Genomic DNA, 17922 nt, shown 5'->3' with positions numbered 1-17922 from the left:
TCTGACTGCCATTGTTAAAAGAGATACTCACATGGATGTAGGATTTAAGGGCATCTTTTGGCAGAAATGGAATATAAGATTCCCAACTATGTTTTCATTAGTTTACAATCACCAGACGAAGAAGAATTGTTTTGTTCTCATAATTTTAAAATGAGCCATTCACGTCTACATACAGAGCCAGTCCTCCCCCATGTCTGCCTAGTTAGTTCGAGATAGAGCCATTCATGATTTTATGTTGGCCACTGTAGTTCCCTACACACTTGGCACAGGGAAGAAGTTTCAGTTCTACAACCTTACTAGGTGCCACTAAATCCTACACATTAGACATTTAAGTAAAAGTAGAAATACTGCCGTGCAAAAACAATCAAGTCCAAGTCCTACTAGCAAAATTATACCATATATATATATATATATATATATATATATATATATATATATATATATATATATATATATATATATATATATATATATATATATATATAATGTATATATCAGCAGCAAAATATGACTGTGTATCTTAAAGTACAAGCACTAACTAGGTACAATGGCTCGCTTTAGGGTGTTATATTTTATATATAATATATTTTTGGATCATTTCTGATGTCCAAAATTGTCTCTAAGCACAGTACTAGAATAAATATAGTTACCCATACTTACTTTCTAACACTGCTACCAACACGTCCTCCACCTAAGTAAGTATACCGGATGGATAGGTACCAAAAAACATTACATTTGATTCTTAGAAAACATATAAATTCACTATAATTTTTTACAACTAATATACCAGGCTTTTCCTTCATTAATGTAGCATGCCCTTACGTCAATAATTACTTACAAGCTTAACTGTCATGGCAAGATAGTAGACAGAGGTACAATTAATGGTTTAAAGACATTGCAACTGTTGGTGGATGGAAACTATAAAAGAATTGGGAATATGGATTAGCTCCGAATGTTAAAAAAAAAAACACACTTGGTACAGCCCTAGAACTTGCATTAATATGATTCAGATATTAAAATATTGTTGAATGAAAATTCCTTTCTTTCAAACTTTATAGTTGCACATACTTCTCAACTTCCTCTGGTTAAAACTGCTTTTGTGTAGCCTTTTGTTTGCTCCCTGACCAGCTGTGTATTTTCTTCTAAGTGAGTGTTGTTGGTTAAATGTCTGAGAATGTATGACTGGTGCAGATATGCAATACAACAGCTGTGCCTTTAATAGTCTAACAGAAAGGTAAACGTCATCAGTTTAGGCAAACTTAATGTCATGGGATGAGCATGAGCTACTGTACCTGTTCTGAAACCGCAGAGCTATCACAAAAATTCTGTTTGTTTATGTCAAATACTTTTGGACATCCAAAAATTACACAAACTGCCTGATAATACAGACTCATGAGCAAGACTCTTACATTGACTTGTAAAGGCAGACTTGATATTAGCTTTGATTTTAGCAGATGATCCGGTTTCTTGTATTCTTGTATTTTTTAACATTTTGCACAATCTTGGCTGTGTCATTGCAGATATTCACATGGACTGGAATAAGATGCTAACAGGAATGGGAAAGTAACAATATATCAAATTTTGCGATATCGCAATAGGATTTGTCTCAGTCCACCATGGGGCTGTCACAAAATATACGACAATAGGACATTTTTTTGTTGCTAGTTCTACTACCTCTTCTTCTTGAAAACATTTCAGGACTTGGCATTAACACATGGCTCAGGCAAGTAAATTCTGTGTTCTGGGAAATGGAATGCCTCATGAACTTGTCGGGCAAGCGAAGAATTAATGTGATGTATGTAATGTCATCCCAACATAAACGGGACGTGAGACTGTCTCACCAGGAAGCGTTTAATAGGGCAGACGAGAAAATTTGACCTACAAGACACTACAGAAATTTACTCTGGTGTCGACATTATCATATACAACAGAATGTTACTAACAAATTTCACTGGAATGCTGCATGTGAGAGACTTTTTTTTTTGGTCCAAAGGCTAACCTTAGTGCCACTCTGACAGGATCGGGTCTCTCTCTCAGAAGCTTTGTAATCCAGCCTTCAAGCAGTATCTTATTTAAAAGTTTAAAATAAATCAATAATGATATCTGTATGAAGGCATATCACTGTCAATAAACATGAGCAGAATGTCTCACAAGTGCGAGAAAGGAGATCCAGGCACACAGAATCAAGCTCAGGCCCACAAATATGATCCAAGCGCACAGAACCATACTTGCGCACAGATATCTTTGCTCGCAAGAGCAAAACTGCAGCCTGCAAGGAAAAAAAACATGTTTTGAGTGTGCGCAGAATCTGAACAACGACTGTCAGTGCTCTCCTGCTCTCAGGTTTCACCTACTCACTCACGAGGGGGTTTTCTTTTTGACACTGTGGGTGTATTTTTAACAGTGAGAGGGGGGGTCTAGTTAATGTATGCCATGCACAAGTTTGATTCTGTGCGTGCGGTTCTCATTTTCGCATGCGCATTCATTGACAGTGATATGCCTTCATATATCTGATACTGATTCAGAGTCGTGCACGAAAGCTCAAGACTATCTCCAAAACTGGGCCCTGCCTCACAAAACCACACGACTAATTACTAGCTCTGCAACTTGACCCCAACCGTTGCCAAAAGATCTGCAACCCGACCTGAAAAGGCAAATCCTATGATAATCATGCCTTGTTTAAATAGTTTTGTTGAGCAGCAAGTTCAAAGTGATTATTTTGGGGCATTTCATAAATATTTAAAGATAGTAATTATAAAAGTAATTAAGGAATACATTTTCTACTTCTTCTCATAACGCTAAGCTGCACATCTCGACAGTTATCGTACCTGTAGTAACACACCTGAATGAAGTGGCTCTGATATTCCAGCTGGCACAGAAGACAAAATACCACCTACGAATCACTTTTTTTGCGGGTCACCAACCAAGCACCGGTGGGCACATGACCCATAGCAAGACTCTGCTCTAAATGTCTTGATTATTGATTATTTAACCATTCTCCTGTGTTGAAAACAGTTATTTTAGCCATTCATGATGCCTGTTAATCGACCGTTCAACAGGTTGTGTTTCTGAGTTCTTGAATAATGAGAAGCCGTGTTTCTGACAGTGTGGCAGCTCTGATCTCAAAGACACTGCTCAATGGAATAAAAAGTCACCATATTGTTTTGGCTTAAAATTACTCTCCAACCACCTAAAACTGGATAAATGCCTGGCAAAACAAGCAGTAAAACATGTTTAAGTTAGAACTGCCCCAGCCATGCAATTGGCACCTGTTAAATATATGTTTTGCAAGTTAATAAATTACAGTAGTTGTCCAAATCCTTGTTTATTTTTTTTATTTTTTTGATATTGTGATAAATATGGACTATGTGTAAGATTGTTAGAGATGTTTTTTTAAAAAAATATATGATATAAATATATGAAGTGAAGCATCATGTTATTTTTGGAATTCAGCTCAGGTTGTATAAATCAGAGTTATGGCTGTATTCCTCTTTGAAACTTATGAGCATCACTCTTATGTAATGCCATCACTATTTGTCAGATCTGAGACTTTGTATTAAAAGCCTGACACTATTACCACACTTCAGTCAAATGGCACTCATCTGGGTGTGACAGTCATGTTTTTGGGCCAGTGCACATCTGATTTAGCTCTCCTAGTTACTAGATGACAGGTTCTTATTCCCCTATCACTATGCGGATAACATGAGATGCTTATTGGAAATGCAGTCAGTTTACACGGGGCGGCTGTGGCTCAGAGGTAGAGTGGGTCACCCTCTAATTGGAAAGTCAGCGGTTCAATCCCCAGCTCCTCCGGGCAACATGTCAAAGTATCCTTGGGCAAGATACTGAACCCCAGATTGCTTCCGATGCTGCATCATCAGAGTGTGAGTGTGTGTGAATGATTACTGAGTAGCAGGTGGCACCTTGTACGGTAGCCTCGGCCACCAGTGTGTGAATGTGTGTGTGAATGGGTGAATGTGACATGTAGTGTTAAAGCGCTGTGAGTGGTCAATAAGACTAGAAAAGCGCTATACAAGTATAGTCCATTTACCATTTACACTAAAGAACACATTTGCTGTCATGATGTCATGAAACAACATGATGTCTCAGTTGTTTATTTTACTTTATTAAATGCTGTTGATGTGATAATAGTAAAATGATATAAACTTTTTGTAAACTGCCAAAGAGCTTCACAGTTAATAAAAATGCAAGGCCAGCAATGTAAGGCACCAAATGGCACATTAAGTGGAAATATGACAACCAAGCAAAATTGCCTTGAAGACATGTAGAGTTTTTTTTTTAGCACTGTGTTTTATTCCAAAGGAGATTTAAAGCATCACATCAGAAATATCCAACCATCCATTATCCATCACCATTTACCCTATTCAGAGTCGCGGAGGGGCAGGAGCCAATGCCAGCTGTCGTTCAGCAAAAGAAAAAGGGTACACCTTTGACAGGTCACCCAACTATTACAAGGCTGATGGATATTCATGCTCCCATTCACACCTGGGAGCAGTTTAAAGTCAACAATTACCCTGACCAGCATTGCTGGACTAGAGACGAAGCCAGAGAAAACCCACACTAACATGCAAACACCCAAGCGGGCAAGCAGGTTCGAACCCAGAACCCTCAATGCAACAGCGCACCACTGTGCAGCCCCACATTAGGATGTAGTAAGTAAAAATTAGTACCCAGCAGGAGTGAAGTTGATGCTCTGTAAAACAGACATGTTTATAATATTAAAGCTGACCCTGATATCTTTTCCTGGACTGTCAAACTACAAGTAAAATACTCAACTCTGGCTGTATTTTTAATTGATTTAATATACATGACTCTAGACATTTATAGATTATAGTGTTGTCTTTCACCGTTTTTTTTAGCTCTTTTCCCTGCATCAACAACACTACCCAGCTGGTATCAAAGGTCAGTATGACATCAGAAAGATGTCAGACAGACCTTAAATGTTGGTTGGAATAAAAATAGGATTGACTGTGTTTAAAATGTATAATGATGTCAGAGTTTCACCTTGTGTAAATGTTAAAATTACGACATTTTGCAGACCTTGGGTTTTGTTCTCCAAATGTTTTGACTAAATTTTGCAACTCTACATCAAGATGATGTCTGCAGGCAACATTTGGAAGAAACTGGATGTTGCTTACTTTACAACACAATTTAAAAACAACAAGATATCGTTGTCTGTCCTTAATATTCTATGTAAATTTGACTTTGACATTAGACATTTTCCTGACATTTATTTTCCTGACTGTGACCCTTACGAGGACAAGTGGTTACAGAAAATGAATGAATTAATGAATTAATTAATTATTTTCTTGACACAACTTCACAGCCTTAATTCAACCAAATATCTAGTCTAACATTAGTAGCCAGCTGGGTCTAAACTATAAACTTCTTGTATTCTTCCACAATCATAATATAATAATAAACAGAAACATCTTATCTTATTCTTACACAGTCACAACTTGGAGAAGATTAGCCCAGTAAATCTCCTTTTAGGGTTGGGGTAAAACTCATTAAGCATGAGTACATCCTTATGGGAGAAGTCAATTTCATCCTCATTATATACATTTCAGTGTCTCCATTCATCTTGCTGGCCCACTTTCCTCAAAAACATGCTGCTTAACCTGGGCCAGCTTCTGAACAGGAGATAACCGCCAGCAAATACCCATGGCATCACTGTGCTTGATCATATTTAAATAGCCAATTCTCATTCTTAATTTCCAGAGGCATGTTCAGATTAGTATCCCACCAACTGCTAAGACAGTCACACTCTGGGACACTGGAGATTTAATACAGCACCTTTTATAAGAACAGCATTAAGATTCATGAGGGTGGAGCAGGCTACAGTAGTTTAACATACACTCAGTTAACATATACCCTCCGAGGCTGAAGAAAGTAATTAGAAGAACTGCCTATGCATCTTCAGGTAAAAAAGGTAGGTGTGATTTCCAGGGGTGCTGCTCCAAGTAAAAGGTTACAGACAGAGCAGAATAATATTGGGTGCATAATAGTTTCCCTGTAAACCACTAGGGGGCACAAAAACTTTAAAACAGGCTGACAGACACACAGCCACCTCCACATCATTAGTGAATTAAGTTGTATTGTTAGCATGTTTGCAAAAATTTCTGTCTTGCACATCTTGCAGCCATAGAGCAATGTTAGTATTCATTTGGAATTGTATGTCTGTTTACTAGTGATGCGCCAGTCAACCCACAACCCAAGGGTCCCGCTGGTTGACCCGTGGGTCGGCAGCTTGGCTAAGCTTGTTAGAAAATATTGCAGGTTTCTGGTGGGCTTTTCATTGAGTGACAAAGCAGCATTCAGGGTAAATAATTGATAACTTACAGAAAAATTGTGCAATAGTCCAACTTCTCTTACCATCTCCGCTTCTCCCAAGTACACACAGCAAGCAGCACTGTTGTGCTCAAGGTTTCCATATTCCAGTTTCTAAATGGGGAAATTGGTTAAAGTCCGACATATTTAAATCTCTTTGGTTATAATGTCCGGTAAAAATATTTCTCGCTGAGAATATGTAGGCCTTACACTGTGTCCGAACAACAAGCAAGCGTATCCCTGCCTCTGTCTACACTGAATCCGTATATAAATATGCACTTCTGTAATGCCATGTAAACAAACCACTGTACCTATCACTTTACCTATCATGTAAACAAAACACATAGTATATCAGCTGTATGCTCAAGATCATGCCCAAGATGTAACCACTAAAAGAAAGGTGAGTATTGTACTTGCTGTCTCCCTGTGTTTGTAATTTTTAAACAGAAAACACATTTTATATTGTGATATGTACTGGAGATGACATACAATAGAGTGAACAATAAGTTGGCTGTTATTAGCAACGGTTATTATCAGAAAATTTTAGCTCTGTTTTGCAGGTTGGGTTTGGGTGATTAACACATATGTTTGCACATTACGCAGGGTGAATTTGCTCCAGCTTTTGCTATTGGTGCAAGTTTTGCAAAAACTGCGACCCACATATCACTACTGTTTTCTATATGATTGCAAATCCAATTTTCACTCATTTGTTAGCTGTGTTTTTGTCTCCTTCAACGCCAGAGAAAAATTGCACAACTCAAGAATTTCTTCTGAAGGCTTCTGTTGAATGTGGGATAGATGTTGCAGAGGGTCTTCCTCTGAAAGAACATAATTTTAGGTATGTACAGTATGTATAAAAACTTTTACCTACAGCCTGCTCATCTTGCAGCATTGAGCTCCCTAACATTACATTTCAGTGGAGTAGTTTGCCATGAATGTTTACATCTTGCACTGTCACGATAACAAGCCTCTCATCCATGAGTAAATGCATGCTTCCCTTTGTGCAGTGATACAGTTGGCGGTTGTGGCTTGGTAGAAAAAAATAGTTTCTATATAAGACTGCTCACAACAAGGTTTGTGGATTATCTTGAGTAACCAGATCATGAAATGCATATTTGGGGGGCTATGAGCACCACAAGCCAAGTACCATGTAGTTCCATTTATGGCTGGGTATTGTCAAGAACCTCACAATTCAATTCAATTTCGATTTTTTGGGTCACGATTTGATTCGATTCGATATTGATCCAGCTGCTTCCATATCAATTCAGTTATTTGTGTTGATGTCAGAAATATCCAGATAATTCATTAGAATACCTTCTGATATGTGTTCAATAAAGCATGCATAATCTGTATTGATTTTAAAAAAAACTGACACCAAAACTTATTTTACCATTACACTATTCTTTATTAAATAAAAATTAAAACTAAAAGAAATTTAAAGTACAAAAAAGTGCACATTTTTGCCTGAGCCAGACTTAACAAAAGTAATCAACATTTATGCAGGATTTGTCAACCTGCATTTGTGTGTGATCCACAGCTTTAGCGTTAGCAACAGGTCTGCGTGGGTCGGCTCAAATTCTTACGTAGGTTCATCGTATTGTTGCAGTGTCTTAACACTGACTCAGGAGGCTCACACACGACCTAACTATTATCGACTTCTTGTATCCAAACGCCGGCGTAATGTCATCAGCACTGATGATTTTACCATACTGCTACCTCACACCACTGTCACCACAATGGGAGTGGGAGAACCTGGTTCTCTCAGAGAGTAGAATTAAGGGATCACCTTACTTTGGTTTTAATCAAAGTCCTATAAATTATTTAAATGAAGTCAATATTAAAATAAATTAAATCAAATGTATTAATGGAGTTGACTATGGAGGTTTACAAACAAACAAGCAGCTACTTGTTAACATGATCGTCTATTCATGCTACCTAAAAAAGAGTTAATGGCCAACAGAGTAACAAGTTACAATATTTAATTTAAGGCAACTTTTGGTTGGAACATCCATGCATCCAACTAAGGTGATGTACCAAATTATTGAGATGAAACAGAGAGGATATATATTCTACCACAGAGCCCACAATATATTATCTGTCACATCTTGTGTGACAAATTCCCATAAAACAGCAATAGCAATAGAAGACTGTTCAGTTCACATAAAATAATAAATAAAGTTTGTAAACTACGACACAGACATGCCACCTGTGTTCCATGCTCAAAGCCTCATGCCTGCATAAATTCAGCCTGAAATCTTTTGGGATGAGCCTCCTGTGCAAAGCCTGGGGGTGTTGTTACGTGTTTTGATGTTAGTATTTCCCCTGTAAGTGTATGAGGGGTTAAGTGAAGGTAGTAAAGGTTTGTTTGCTTCTATATCGCTCTCTGTCGTCACCAATAAGCAGCTACAATGTGTCTTGAAAGTCAACTTATAAAAGTTTTATGGAACTCAGAGAGCTTAAGTGATCTTCCCAAGCTCTGCAGTAGCCTGCAGCGTGCAGGATGTCTGCTTATATTAATTTCATGGAGTTTAAGAGGTCACCAAACTCATTTGGAGATTCTTACTCATTTATGAACTCTGCAACCCTTCTGTTCTGCAGTGCTCTAAGCTACTGGTCTTGAGATGCTTAAATTTACATGGAATATTATATGGCTCGATGGCAAAAAGTATAGTGCATTTGGAGTTTAAAGTACATAGGGCTGAATGAAAATGCACTTTGAAATGACATTTACCTGCGCTTTAATGAAAAGTAAGGTGAGCAAGCTGGTGTTTTATCTGCCTTGTGCGTTGGGAGTTTGGCAGCTGGAGCAAGAGAGGCTGGGTAAGGGATAGGGGCTTTGGGGAAATTGGTTTATCCAATATTCAGAAGATTTCCAATAAGACAATGGACTTCCCAGAAAGCAGCTTAGCTGGAGAGCAGTGAAACCCTGAGGGTGAAACTGAGTAAATGAGCTCACTGGCTGGTCTTAAATCTCAGAGAAAGGCACACTGACAATGAAACTGAAAATATGAAGCATTCCTTTCAATTAAAAATGAGGCTAAGATACTAAAGCAGGACTATAAAGAGGGAAGTAGTTAAGGCTCAGTTTATAGGTTAATCTGATGGTGCTCTCTCACACTGACCTCCCCTCAGAGAAACCTGACTCACATATTGGGGACAGTTTCACTGTCCACAGAAGCCCTTTGACATAGCCAGTTTGTGGCAGTCTTACGTCTGCAGCAGATCTCCCAGTGAGAGTGTTTAAAACCAATGAGGCCTCACATCTGTGCTGGGACTGAGCTTGGTCAGGGGGGTAGTGGGTGATTAATTGATGGTCACATCTCGCTGACTGCTGCCCACACCGCTTTGATGAAGAGGGATTAGGTTGTGCACCACAGGCTCAGCTGATAATAGGAGAACAGAAAGGAAATGCTCATGTCACGCTCCATGGCAAGGATTTCAATCAAAGAACCACTTCATTCAGAGAGCCAAGACTTTTTAAAACAAGTAAAACCCCTAGCTTCCTGCAGCCTTTTTTTTAAATAAAGTAACTGTGTCACAATTAAAAATTGGCATTTTTCTAATTGGTTACTTGATTTGGAGGAAACTGTCTTTTGGTTTAGAAGGAAAATCACTTGCTACACAATGGAAAATATAGAGGTAGAGGCAAAGACGAAGAGTTTCATTATGTCTTTAACATTCAATTTTATATCCCTGTGATTTTAGTCATCATAATACAGCATATCCTAACTGCAATGGTTCATATAATATCTTGAAAATTAGCAACCCCACAGGTTAGATAACATTTAGAAAAAATAATCATGGTTGGAGGATGTCATGTTGTTAAATACTTAAGAATAATGCAATCTGAGAATGTTATAAGACGATGTGACATGATGTGGGAATCAAGGGATGGGCGATTTCACAGCTTGTTCCAGGTGAGATATATATTGCGAACAATGAGTATAAATTGGTAAGACGTTTTTATAAGCCACCAGCGTTTGGGTTTCCTCACTCTCCTTCAGCTCTCCCTCTTACATAAACACACACACAAAGCAGGGCTTTTGCAGAGCTCCAGCCCATGACTATTTAGATGCATTTTGTGACAATGGAACACTACTGCAATTTGCAAATACTATTAATATAGGAACTGGAAAGCTGTTAGTTTGTTTCCATCTGACAGTGAATTAAGTGAGGCATATGTTTTCTATCTGCAGAGCTGCTATCATGAATATTTTAGGGCTGCAGCTATCGATTATTTTAGTTATTGAGTAATCTACCGATTATTCTTGCAATTAATCGAGTAATCGGATATGAGCACAGAAATGTTTTCATTTAATTACTTTGGCTTCATTAAATAGTATTAGAAATATGCAGAGGAGAAAATAAGACGGTCTAAGGTCCTTTATAATGAATGAGCAACTATAATAGTCTTTTCCACCAGCTGAATGAGGACACAATTATTTGATTGTGCAGCTCCTAAATTTAAAAATGTTATTGAGCTAAATGGATCAAATCCTGATCGCAAAACAAGTCATTTCACTGGGGTTGTGATGCTCAAAAAGATGCTTTCTCTCATTTACTGACATCTCTTTCACCACGAAGTCAATGGGACAAAATCTTCTTGGACTGCAGGGTTTCATGTGACGGTGTAATTGCACTATTTGGCCACCACGAAAATTGACTTCAAAGCCCGGCACAATTTCTGGTGTCCTGGTGAGGACTTTGTCAGTCTTTATACTTCGTGACCTGACTTCCTCTTTTACTATCATGATTTAAAGGATAACAGCTGGCAGGCCATAATTCACAGGATCACAGCCTCATGGCTCACGGTTAGATAGGTTATGGACAGATTAAAGTGCATTACTTTTCAAAGGTATAAGCACCAACAGTGGATGAGAACAGCTTGTATATAATAATAACACCAATATAATTTATTGATATATTCATAACAAGATAATCTCCAATGCACAAGCATCAGTATTTGCTACTGGTAAGTAACTGCACTGAAATGAGCATAAATACTATAAATAAGTCCACAGAAACAACATTTGTGCTCAAATGAAAGGTATATTGTCAAGCAAAAATATTGTATTTATAATGAACATGGACATCATAGACAGGGGAGGGGAGTGATTGTCTTGAGGTTGTAAGGTTTAGGTACAGTTTCATCTATCTGAGCCTTTATTTAGCCCCCTATCCTGTCTCAGTACTTGCTGAACTGAGATCAGTCTGGAGTTTTCCCTAGAGACAACACTAATGTCACATACTGACTTGGCACACCAATATTTCACATCCAAACCAAACCTATTAAGGATGACTACTTACCATAGACAAGATATGTCCTTCACAGCAACAACCTTCACATTCAGTGTTTTCTCAATCTGCGCTCACAGACACATACATGTACACATACGCATGTGCACACAAACACAGACTGCTGTGCATATTTTTGTGTTATATTTCATCTACTGCCACATGTGATGGTTTTGTCCTCTCTACAAACACCCTTATCATACCCTTGAAATCTTAAACCGCATACTGTTCCTGGACCTATATTTTAACAATGAAAATGTGGCAAAGTACAATATTTTAGTGTTTAAATGCTGCTGAACATATGTTGTTTTTTTTTTGGTTTGGTTTTTTTTTTCATAAAAACCAAATGCCAACACCACAATAAATGTGGAAAACAAAAACCTTTATTCCCACAGAACAGCTGTTTTTAATTATAACGTTTAATAATTGTCAGGTAGTATTACATAACAATGCACTGTAATTTTGACTCCATACACTACAAACATGTATCTACTCTATGTAATAGATTTCAACTAGCAAATTCCCTCAAATTACACATTTCTTTGCATATTTATGCATCAATAGAAGGTGAGGACAAATTATTACTCTTGCACTCAATTACGTCATGCTCTTGAATCTGCTGCTTCTAGCAGACAGCATTTGATGTGTTAAGACCAATTCATACTTTATGCGTCCACATGTCCAAGGGTCCACTTTAGTCCATGTGACATAAATATTGTTATCAGCCCATGTCCATGAGGGTCCATGCAAACCCCTACGTGGACGTCCGCATGCAGCCCAACATTTATGACCATGTGGACGGTACATATAGCAAGTTCCAGTTTTAAAATATAATCTTTTGCTCCGCATTGGTAGTGTATGCATCTCTAGCTGGTTTATCAGAATCAACAAGAAGAAGATTACAAAACAGAGGCTTGTTTTGAGGAGAGGTTGTCCAAGCAGTTAAGCCATTACCAACATTTATGCAACTCATCTTTAAAGAAATACGACTATCAAATGGCACTGAACCCCTGGCCGGATATCGTGCATATACTTCTACTAAAAATATAAATATCTGTGAGACAGATAGGACAAGATTTTTATGGCAGTTGGCATTAGTGCCACCAACTGGAACAGAGTGTGCATCAGTGTGTGCATGCATGAATTGCTAGACTGACACAGAAACTCAGTCGTAGTATAAATGGAACTTGGTGCGCAGCTGCCCAACCACTACAAGTCCGCAGCTGTCCACAGATGTAAATTGCGCAATGTATATCCCACCTAGGGTTGGGTATTCTTTTGGCTTTTTCCAATACCGGTATTAAAATTATACTTTTGAAATCGTATCAGTGTTTAAACAGTGCTTGAACGGATACTCAAAAAAAGAAAGAAAAAAAAGCAATAAATGTCGGTAAATTAAGTTTTTAAAAAATTAGAAATTAAAAAATTTATGGCAAAGGCATATTTGAACTTTGAAATAAGCTCTTAACAGATAAAATTAAAATATGGATAAATACAAAACCCTTTTAACAAATTAATACAATAAATAAAATCTAGCCCAGTTGAGCTGTAATCAATAACTATTTCCCTAACTCAGGAGAGACTCAACAGTCAGACATTTCTCCATTATTTTTTTAGGAACAGCTGAGATTGTCACTATAATGACAATAGCTGGTCCACCTTAACAGGCCACCTTAAGTGAGTCTGATCAGGTTCCAGTGGGAGGTTAGCTTGTCTTGCTAACTTCTGGGCCAAGTCCTTTCACTTTAATCAGCAGGCAACATGCAAGACACGGGAGCTTTGCTTGGGTCTTGATGTGTTACAGCATATATATAACAACCATATATATATATATATATATATATATATATATATATATATATATATATATATATATATATATATATATATATATATATATATATATAATCTTTTACTCAAAAACTGCACTGTTATGTTAAACTTCATACTTTCTTGGTTCACACGCTGCAGCCTCATGTCACCTCAACACACAGGCTCACTCACACTCTCTCATTGTCTCGCTAATCACACAATCTGGCACCAAAATAAGGCAACCTGTGTTATGATCAGGTCTGCTAGTACTGGTTGTTTAAGAACCAGCGCCATATTGGCACAGAGTTTCGGTTTACCACCGCATACAAAGTAAATTAATAGGGGTTTAAATGTTAGTGTGAAGTTGCAGCTGAAAAACAAGTAAAAGGTGCACTGATGTGCACCGCTGTCTTTCACAACATCTTTTGTCATACTACTTCAAACTAAATTGCTGTTTATGCCTGTATTTGCCATAAGAGGTGGTTAGAACAAGGGAGCTGATAAGTGCCATTTCATGCCTAAATCAGTACCAAAATTGCACTTTTCCATCTGATCTGCATAAACATTACCTCAGCCACATCACTCCACCAGCAAACAGGTTCACCTGGAAACAGGTAATTAGCCAAAAATAGGTGCAAGTACACAAAAAAGAGGACTTTACAAAAATAGTGCGGTAGAAGAAACAGACATGAGTGATGATATATACATCAGTGACCAAACCTAGTTATAATCCATAATGATCTCAGACTATGAACCGGCAACAACTTTATTTTTTTCCCCACTTGGAGGCACTGGAAATAACCTGTGAATGCTGACAGATTAGATTTTTTTGAGTTGATGTGGCAAACATGTTAGCAAACAGTTGCCTAATGCAACATAAGCATCAATTTCGAGTCATGTTTCTGTCCACCTGGTGAATATCAGTCCAATAATGGTTACTCTTAGCTCTGACTTTGGTCTCCACTGACTTCTGAGAGAAAAGTCAGATTCTTTAGCTACAAAAACATCCACTATGTTGACCAGCTAATCACTAGCTCAGTATGTTTACTTGCACAGTTTAGTCGAGCTACAATTGTAGCTCGATTAGGCCATTTAATTGGACTACTGTCCTTGTCCCTCTATACAAGTACCGGGGGAGAATCCATTTATTAGTGAAAGTATGTCTAACTCCTCTATGGATGCTGGAGATATGCCCTCTTTCAGATAGTTGCAATTAGGCTATATTATTTATACAGTCCTTGGCACTGATCTAATCACAATCATAACTGTTTATTTATGATAACTTTGGCATAGAAAACCATTGTGTTACTCACGTACGTAAAACAGCAAGGAGCAAACTCTGCCTTCATTGATTAGTTTTAAGCCACTTAAAAAATCAATAGCAGTTTAAGGGTAGCCTATGCTATATTTAGAATATTTTCACTTCTTTACCTTAACATAAAAAAACCTTTACAACAGGGATTAGAAGCTGTTCTATCAAAAACACCAGACTCGACTGAGAAAAACATTCATTTTACTCCAATTAACAGCAGAGCTGCTGCTCCACCGCTGCCTCCATCAGCTGTTGTGGAAGGGTAAGAGGAGTAAATATTAAAATATTGTAAACACTTACACTGATATTGATAATTTTAGGTGGCTAAAATATGTTTTGCTGCAGCCCGTCCACAGCAGGACATCACTTAGCTTCGTGCCGGTGTTGTAGGACTGTACTTTATCAGAGGAGGGGGGTGGCTGGTGTGTGACTTTCTTAATTAAAGTCACCTAAGCCAAAAATAAAATCATAAAGTCCCTCCTCAGTACTTTTACATTTTTTTTAAATGCCTCACCTGTTTTGCAGCATCCCTTTCTCCCTAATAACTGAAGAACAGTCCCTATTTGTAATCACCAAGGGAGGCCAGCACAGCGACAAGGTGCATGCGTAAAACACCTAGTCCAGTTAAAGTCTGACTGAGGTGTCCAACATGGCAGAATAGCTCAGTTTACAATTGGATTATCTTGGTGTGTTAGTCCAATCTCAAGAAATTCAATTTAGCCCGATTTCAGTCACACTAACATGTTTACATGTATTTTAAAAGTCCAGTTCTAGCCCAGGCTAGCATCTTTTCTAATATCATGTTAATATACTGAGAGTGTGTCTGTCATTCCACGCTCAGAAAGTAGCAAACAGTGGGTTTTTTTTTTAGAGCTATGAAAGTGTTAAAAGAAAAGTAAAATAGTAAAGTTGAAGCCAGAAAATGAAAACACTGAGCATAATATATGCAATAAATCCATTGTTATTATAAATAATATTGACTATGGCAGCTTGTTGCTGATTTGCTTTATTCAATTATATTGACTGCTATGACAATTTATGATTTCAGAGATTAGAGACTAGTGTATTTGTTTCCTGTGGCAAAGAACAGTGGAGTTTGATTGATGTTCTCCCCTATTCTATTGAACTATACAAAGGAACTCTCCACCTTGACCGCTCTATTAAAGTAAGAAGCCAAAGTTATCAATCGAGGTGGTGAAGGGAGGGGAAGTCTTCTCAACAAGCTATGCTTTCTCAGCCTAATGGATCATACTATGCTACAGAGACCAAAAGAGAGAGAGAGACAGAGACCGAGTGAGTGAGACGGAGAGAGCAAGATGTTGCTTCTACTGTATGGTTTTGACTGATTATGCATTTTTTTCTTAAGCTATTCATAGAAGATAGATTCATCATTCCAATTTGTCAAGCTAGCAAAGATTTCAATTAATTATGTGCAGCAAAAGACTGGGTGTATTAGGCCTCTCTGTCAGCACAAGTCTGAGTCCCCATTTACCGGACTCAAAATAAAGAGGTATCAGAGAGGTGCTTGGATCCACCAGTAATTAATTTGATGAATGCCTTAGCGGCACAAATAGTGGCAGCCGTGCATCTTTTCATCACACACCGGCAGCAGTCTCTGTGCTCGGTGCTAATTTGAAGGGGGCAGCTCATCTGTATAGTGGATGTGTTTGAGGCTGGGTCTATTCTTCAACCCATGTACTCACAGCCTCCTGCTGTCCAGACAGTGTGTGGGGGCCTTATGTTTTCTGTCAACTTTGTCCTTGTGCCAAGCAACTTGCTCCACTTAGTGCCCAGTTTTTTGACTTTGTGGCCTGAACTTGATAATGGGAGGCTGGCTGGATTAATGGAAGGTGCAGTCATGTTGCTTTTCGGCTGCTGCTTCTGCTGCTGTGGTTAGACAGACACAGAGCTGCAGTAATGACCATCATATCATATACGCTACCTGGCAGGTGTGAAATTGATAAACATTGCAATGAAAACTCCAATCTGATGAACTACCAATAATCCATTAGAGGAAAATATCTGATTGCAATCTTTTGGGATAAGGGTGCATCTACACAATGATGGATGGAGTAGGTAACATGGTGGGAGGTGTGATTGGGCCAATCTAAAATGATGGATCATATTATTGTTATTAGGTGAAAGCTTCAATGGCAGCTATTTGTGATGCACACCGTCAATGTCGACAGGAGCCTCAGCCGAACAAAGAAATAATTGGACTGGTGCCACATAATTCAGGTTCATATTTTCACAAGTGGGGGAACCTCATTATAAATCAGGTCAGCCACTGATACAAGACCATAAATCAAAGAAAGACATAGCTCGAACAATTAGATAATTACTAGACCACCGTGTCACTGCTGCGGAGATGTTTTGCTGTGCCGCGGTGAGGGAGTGGAGAAAGTAACAAATAGCACTAAGAGCCAACAATCACTTCCTGCATAAAATGAGACAGCGAAGAAGAGATGAAGATTTTACAAATAAATCGGTTATGAATTGATGTTGGCTATATGCATTGAACAATGGTCTCATAATTAACCTTTTGCAACCTTTTATTTAGTAAATATAAAAATAATTGTGGGACCACATATACAATTGCAAGAAACTGCTAGAGTTTGTGTAAATACGCCACCTTTGGCCAGCTACTACAAATTCTGCCCTCTGATCGCACCTGAAAGTGATGATATGCATGGGTCTCTTCACCACATGATTGCACGGACTGCCACTGACCCCTAGTGTTGCTCAAATGTTTAGTGGCAGTGTTTGAACTACAGTATGAAAGCCTGTTACTCTAATTATATCTACAGCCCTTGATTACCCCCAGGCAGAAAATCAGCCTGAAATCCAGAGGCAGGGGTCCAATTGACCCCAATTGAAAGTGTCATTTCACAGGATTGCCAAGTTAGAGATGCTCTTGCAGCCCAGGAAGAGCGGATGTTAATTTGACGTTCCTCCTCAGCTTTATTGTTGGATTTTCGAGCAGCTCTTCCACTCTGCCCCCCTCTGCTCGGCTAGGCGGGTGTAGAGCTGCCTGTACTATTCTTATGTCAAACCAGAGTGCATGGAAGCTCCAACAGCAGTCAAAAATTGAGGTCACAGCACAAGAGTGAACCAACTGGAACAGATTGTTGTGGAACCTCCAGGCTTTCGCA

At 38.4% G+C, this 17922-nt stretch overlaps 1 long non-coding RNA gene across 3 annotated transcripts in view; it reads right to left on the bottom strand.

The window, feature by feature from the left end:
- Positions 1-17922, bottom strand: part of LOC148189250 (uncharacterized) — an 86948-nt gene that overhangs the window by 46935 nt on the left and 22091 nt on the right. The window contains exon 4 of one of the 3 annotated variants that reach the window (XR_015776902.1): positions 9653-9734. The exons of the other annotated variants lie outside the window; for them this stretch is intronic. This is a non-coding gene — a long non-coding RNA (uncharacterized LOC148189250). Of the gene's footprint in view, positions 1-9652; positions 9735-17922 lie in introns of those variants that run through there. 3 annotated transcript variants of the gene reach the window in all.

Source organism: Plectropomus leopardus, chromosome 7 (assembly GCF_026936395.1).
Source record: "Plectropomus leopardus strain MGB_pleo_1.0 chromosome 7, ASM2693639v1, whole genome shotgun sequence".
NCBI lineage: Eukaryota > Metazoa > Chordata > Actinopteri > Perciformes > Serranidae > Plectropomus > Plectropomus leopardus.
Note: the sequence above shows the minus strand (reverse complement) of the source record. Positions and strands in the feature narration are given on the sequence as shown.